Raw genomic sequence first — 7118 nt, 5'->3', positions numbered from 1 at the left:
TTCTTGAAAGTTTTTCCAGGCCCTCGCCAGTAGAGCGAGCACATTGTTCAATATTGATTCGGTATGGAACCAGAGTCACATCAGACACGCTTCAAATCAATCTTTTGCAAGTATAAACTGACTTAAACTTCAATGCAAGGCATTATACTAATGAAATAAAAGAGGGAAATTAGAAATGCAAAGCCAGGGTTTTTTTAATTCAAAAAACTTTTATATTATACATCTTCTGAATGATGATCATGGTAAAAACAGGAAGGTTTCGTGGTACATCATTCAGGCTTGTCAATGCTGCTTGATCTAAGCATCCAACGAGGATTCAGGGTCACCTGCACTGTGAACAGATAGATTACAACAGATAATGGTCATTGAAGAGTGAGAAGGGACCAATGCATATTAACTTCAAAAGGCATTATAAGTCGTCCTCTGTTGGGACTGAAGAGCCTTTACTTGCAGTGCTTACATGCAATGCTTTGGGAAATACAATCAAGAGATCTAGCCTCTCTTCCCAAAACAAACAAAAGGATCATGATCAGCAGCCTCGTACCCTACTACTTTTAACAACATTGGAATAGCATGAATAGGAAACCAGTCACTCTTATGACAATTTTCAATCCAAATGATAAATGAAGGGTAACTTACTGATACATATCATGCCCCATTCAGGCGGCGATGAATTTTCATCTTGAAAAAGTCTGAAGCACAGAACGATTAATGGGCTGCTGCTATTGCATCATATTTGTGAAGCAGTGAGAATGAGCTCCTATTTTTGTGCAGATCCGCCTAAAATTCTTGCCTTTGCATCCTCTTAGAGATAAATGCAGCTTTATCTGATCTTCCTTCAGCCCCTAGAGCAGATACTAGTTCATCTAGACATGTCAATTCCAGATGTAAGCCTTTCCCCACCAATAAATAGCATGAACCAAAAGATTCTGAAACCTTGCTCCTTTTACAAACACCCAAAATAACAGCATTGTACAAATCAAGATCAACATTTTGATGATTTTCAATACAAAATGCCAACACTTTGCGTGCCTCTGATAGCTTCCCTCTGTGTATAAGAAATTGAACTAGTTCATCTATTTTAACACACTATCCATGCTTATAAAGCAACTCTAAAACCTCGAATGCTCTGTCCTTTAGTCCACGGCCAAAAAGTAGCTGTAAGCTCATGGCTGAAAATTTTATATTTTGTCTAATATTTTTATCTAGCATCATGACCATAAAACTGGCAGATTCGTGGATACAACCTTTTTCCAAAAGCTTTGCCAGTATAGAGTGCCAAGTCAATGTTTTGGGAAGATAGGAACTCCTTATCATTTTCTCCAATGCCTCTTTTGCAAGAAGAGGTTTCTCCTTCTGAAGAAAACCATCAATCAAAGAATCATATATCTCAACATCTGGAAGAAAATTTTGTCTCAATATCCACTTCAAAAGCTCATATGCGTCTTCATAACATCCTTCCTTACAGTGCCCCATAATCATTGTCTTGCAGGAGGGGGGCTCTTGTGTTCCCCTTTTCATTAGCTGTCTAAACACCCTCTATGCCTTCTTAGTCTTCCCATGTTTACAAAGATACTGAAACATAGGGTTATCAGCAGCAGCAAGAGGCTTAGAGCCAAAATTACTCAACAAAATTTCCTTCTCATACAACTCATCAGATAGCTTTTCTGCCATAACGTAGTCCTCTCTTTGACACAGGCTAAGCAACAGAAAACTGTATGTGGTTGAGTCTGCACCGACCTGCAAGTTTTTCATCCTCTTAAAACACCTTTACTGCCTCGTCTAAGTTTCCTGCACTGCAATGTGCATGAATTAATGTGTTGAAGGTACATGTGTCTGGACTGAATTCCCTATCCCCCATGGTTTGTTCCAAAATATCTTTTATCTTATCTAGGTTCTGGGCTTCACAAAGTCCTTTTATTAGAGTATTGTAAGTAATTTTATTTAGCTTGAGCGCTTGACAAGGCCTCATCTAATTTTTGTTGCATACAATGCCCTCCGATTAAAGTTGTACAAGTCACAACATTAGGATTCAAATTCTTACTTTTCTTACTCATACCCTTCGCTAAATCATGTGCTATTTTGACCTTTCCTGCTTTACACAAGCCATCAAGAAGTGTATTATATGTAATAATATCAGCATCACAATTGAAACGTGACATTTCATTGAAAAATCGAAACCCTCCATCAACCATGGAATTCTTACAAAACCCTCTGATCAAAATATTATATGTGCATGTGTCCGGTGCTACTCCATACGTTCTGAGCATTTCATCATAAATATCGTTTGTAATATTTGTCCGACCTATAGACAAAAGACTGTTGAATGTGATCACAGAGGGTGAAACGGCCATCGTCTTCATAGTCTGAAAAAGCTGCATTGACTCTTCAAACAACCCAGCTTGACCATAACTCCTAATTGAGCTATTAAATAATCGATCATTAAGCTTTACAGAACCATTGGATCTTAGCTCAAGTGAAAACAAAAAATTCCGAGCTACATTAAAGTTTTTGCCACAGCCCAAAATTACAAGCATTAAGAAGTATGATTGGTCATTGTGAGGGAAACCCATATCGTGTACCCACTTGAAGAATTGAAAGGCTTTGGATGAATTTGTGAGGAGGCGAAGAGTTTGAAGCACCGTGGTTTTCGACAGAGCGGGAGAAAGTGAAGATAAAGAGGATGCCAGTTCATTTGACAAAGGTTTGCTATTGATAAGCCTAGCCATGGCTTTGGCTGTTTTCGATTTGGTGGATGATTTGGGTTTATCATCTTTGCCTATTTCCGTCATCCTCGCTAGTAGTTTCGCTTTGATTCGAGCAACATTGCCTCAATTTCAAAGGGGATTATGAGAACCCACTACACTAGGCATACAAAATGGAGGAAAGGGAAAATAAAATAAAATAAAATAAAATTCTCAGTAGTGTGCCTGCGAGACGAAGAAGGCAATCAATCAATTATCAACTAATCAATCAACTATATCAACTATATTTTTTAAATCTTATAATACCCAATCCGTTTAATCAACTATCATTATCAACTATATTCTTGGAATCTTATAATATACGAATGGGTCAACTATAACCTTTACAATTTGAATATATTCAATTAATAAGATTTGAATAATATTTTAATTGAGATTTAAATTAATCAATCAATTATCAACTATCAATCAATCAATTATATTCTTAAAATCTTGTAATACCTGATTCGTTAAAAATGAGTCGAGCATGACAATATGCAGTTTGAATACATCAATCAATAAACTATCATCAACTATGTTCTTAAAATTTTATAATACCCAATTCGTTTAAAAATAGATCAGGTATGATAATGTGTAATTTGAACACATTCAATTAATAAGATTTGAATAATATCTTGATTAAAATTTAAATCAACTAATTAATAATCAACTATCAACTATCAACTAATATCCTATTCGTTAAAAATAGGTTGAGTAAGACAATGTACAATTTGAACATTTTCAATAAATAAATTTGAATAATATCTTGATTGATATTTAATTATATTGAATTAAATGGGGAGTATTATAATTAAATGAGATTTCAATTGGAGCCTCAAATAAAAAAATTAATAATTAATTTTAGATTTGAATAATATCTTAATTAGGATTTAAATATATTAAATTAAATGTAACTATTGTCTAATTATAAATCTAATCAAATACACTAGTTCATGCGATTTATAGGGAAAAATTTTTAGTTTTATCCAAATGCTGTGAAGAGTAAAAATAATTATTCAAATGTTACACCATGTGAATTATGCACTCACATACTACCCTTCTTTGAAACCCGTTCGCCTTACGATGAATTTCTACTCTGACAATCTGTTTTCTAAAATGAAAAAGTAGAACTCCTACAGGCCATGAACGAGTTCAACTCTTTATTTTTATTTTGGCAAAAATTACAGCTAATTTCTCCAGCTTCTGTCACGTCTCCATATTTGACTTTTGAAAAAATTATAATTGATATCCTGTCCCTTCATATCTTCTAAAACTTTATTTTCTTTTATTCTGCATCTTTTATAAATAGAAGTATGTTATGAATATTATAACATATTGATGTCCATTTCCCCTTCTTCCTCTTCCTCTCAACTTCATCATCAAACTCCCACTACTTCTACTAGGCATTAATCTTCTACTATTCCATTACCTTTCCATTAAGCCTTTAATCTTATAACTCTCCCTACTTATATTCATGTGGTTTATTGTCCACTATCTATCATTTAAGTTCCAATGTAACTTATGTGTAAGACTATGCCTATAAATAAGGCATGCCATTGTATTGTGAGGCAAGTGAAGCAAGTGAAGGAATACAATATCATTATCTCATTTTCTTGTTTACTTCTCTTCTCCAATCTAATTTCATTATTAGTTAATTTCATAACACGTTATCAGCACGAGACTCTACCATCAGAATTCATGGCTCCTAGTTGATACAAGTTGAAGTTTTGTTTGTTGAATGAAGATAGTTTGATCCAAATAGTTTGGTAAGATTTCTCTAATTTATTTAGAGGAAATGGTGGTTTTGTATATTAATCTTATTGATTCATTGGTAGCTGAATATTTTATTTATCGTATTGAGATATGAAAATTTTTATTTTTATTTCTTACTTTTCTTATATTGTTATGATCCTACTATTCTTATACTTCTTGATTTGCTATGAGGTTTATGTTCATCTATAATATTATTCTATATGATTATCATCCTCGATATTAGTAAATTATTGTCTTAGAAAGTAAAATGTTAAATATATAAATGAATAGCTAATAGCCATTGTACTCTTGATTTTGTAATTAGATGGCCAGAAGCCACATCACATTTTGATGATTATTTGATAAAAGACCATCATGTAGTTGTAACAGATGGCATAACAAGATTGTCATAATTTGATAATCTATATCAAAGTTCTAAAGAGTGATGGTTTAAAAAATTAAACAATACAAAAGAATTTCGTAGTTTTGAAAATTTTGTTATAGTCCTGAAGACTAATATTTGAGAAAAATGATGGTATGCTATTGAAAGCAAGGAATATATCCATAAGAGTGATAAAGAGTATGATCACATTGTATCAGTGGAACTGATAACTAAAAAGGCAATAATCTTAGGGCTTGACTATTGAATCATAACAGAAGAATTAGTAATAGCCTTATGATCAATATGATAAAATTATGAACAAATGTTATAATATGACCAGAAGTCATATAGACAAATATGTATCAATTCATTGAAAAGCATGTTAAAAAAATGGTTGTGGAATCAAAAAGACCATGTAATATTATGAAAATATCAAAGGTAATTATAATGCCTGAAGGTGATAAGTTGTGAAGAAAGATAGATATCCAAAGTGTATATAAAAATATAAAACATATAAGTATATGCCTAGAAGGCTATATGTATAATGTTTAATTTTTATCAGTCTTTAAATTTATTGTGATTTGTAAAAAAAAAAATTGTTATAAGAATTTGATATTATGATATTCATAAGTGTGTGATATAAAACTAAATAGATCAAATAGACCCAAAAGTTATTAGTTATATTTTGTTTATTTATATCTTATTTATATGATCTGATTCAATATTAGTTTTGAATATTTTAAATGTCTATAGTACCTTGATTAATATTGAGAAGTTTTGAATGTTAAGTCTTATTTGTACTTTATTTTTTTAAAAAGTTCATTTTAAATGTTCTTCATCATTTTTGTGTGTTCTCTACGTGTATTGCAAGTTAAATCTGTGATATTCATAATTATTTGTTATTATATTAATAATATATTGAAATAGAGTTGTCTTTCATATTCCTCCTAAATTATATAGTTCTTGAAGAACTAGATGTAATAGTATTAATATAGTTCTGGAAGAACTGATACTGATTTTTCTTTATGAGCAGACGAAGTATTGATGGTGGAAAATATAACCCATAGATCCACATCACAACTTTAGTTTTCCAAAAAGTGTAAATGTTATAGCATAATTAAAATAAAGTCTGTAACTATAGATAAATTAGGAAGTACTTGGATTTCCAAGTAAAAGATAGGTTATTGGCTTTAACCTATTATATGCTAGCAACTGTTTATGAAATATATGAATAAAGAAATCATGTTTAAATGACTCGATTTTAAGGGGAAGACTATTAGAATATAACTATGAGTTGATATTAGATATATTTTTCATATCAATTTCATAAATGGATATCATCAATCATATATTATATTGAAAAAAAATTTATTGTTGGTAATGAAACATGGTACAGTAAACCAGAAGTTTACTGATATATTTAGATTTATTATTGGTATGACTTGTTTGATCATCTTAAACTATATGATCAACAAATTATTAAAGATTATGTATTGATATCCATTGAAGAACCAGAAGATTCTTCCAAATAACCAACATTTTTAAGAATTCATATGTGCTAATTAATCTATAAAAAATTAATTATAAAATATCACTAGTTATGTTTTGTTTTCGAATAGTTCACTATATTTTTGGAAATATATATAGGCCCATTTAGAAGCACATAAGCGATACAAGCATTCACTATTTGATAGACGCATCTATATAAAATGGTAAGATGTGTGATTGACACTAATTTGCAACCTGAAGTTTGCAAGATTATTTAGATAAATATTTCCAGACTATGTGACTCCCAAAACTTGATTTTAAAGATGCTAGTGAATTTATATATCAAGCTTTTAATGTTGAAAAGCCTGCTTAACAAATTGATCTAGCAAAATCATTTGTTAATGCCTCTGTGAATAGCTTTATCAATATTTATGAGAACAAATTTTTTTCATTTTAGTGTTGGCATATTTGATTTAATATATTGCAGCACTTATAGATATCAAAGCAACAAAATTCTCCTAATAAAATTGGCTTTTAGTCAGAAGTCAGATATTTTTCATCTAAAAAATTGAAATGTGCAATATTTATGCCTACCAATCCACCACAATGCACATAAATGAATATTAAAAGAAAGTTGGGACATATGTGGGGTAAGAACCTCCTTCTTCTTGTTTGTCTCTAAATAGAACAAAACAATGTTCCTAAATGAAACAAATGGATTTAAGAGGCTTATACTGCATAATTAGTTGACT

General features: G+C 31.0%; 1 pseudogene; it reads right to left on the bottom strand.

Moving 5' to 3' along the window:
* Positions 1–780: 780 nt before the first annotated feature.
* Positions 781–2792, bottom strand: LOC114757539 (pentatricopeptide repeat-containing protein At1g02060, chloroplastic-like; annotated as a pseudogene).
* Between the last annotated feature and the right edge of the window lie 4326 nt (positions 2793–7118).

This window comes from Neltuma alba, unplaced genomic scaffold (genome assembly GCF_004799145.2).
Source record: "Neltuma alba isolate B1F8T4 unplaced genomic scaffold, ASM479914v2 tig00010609_pilon, whole genome shotgun sequence".
In the NCBI taxonomy this organism is placed as follows: domain Eukaryota; kingdom Viridiplantae; phylum Streptophyta; class Magnoliopsida; order Fabales; family Fabaceae; genus Neltuma; species Neltuma alba.
This window is presented reverse-complemented; position numbering and strand designations above follow the sequence as displayed.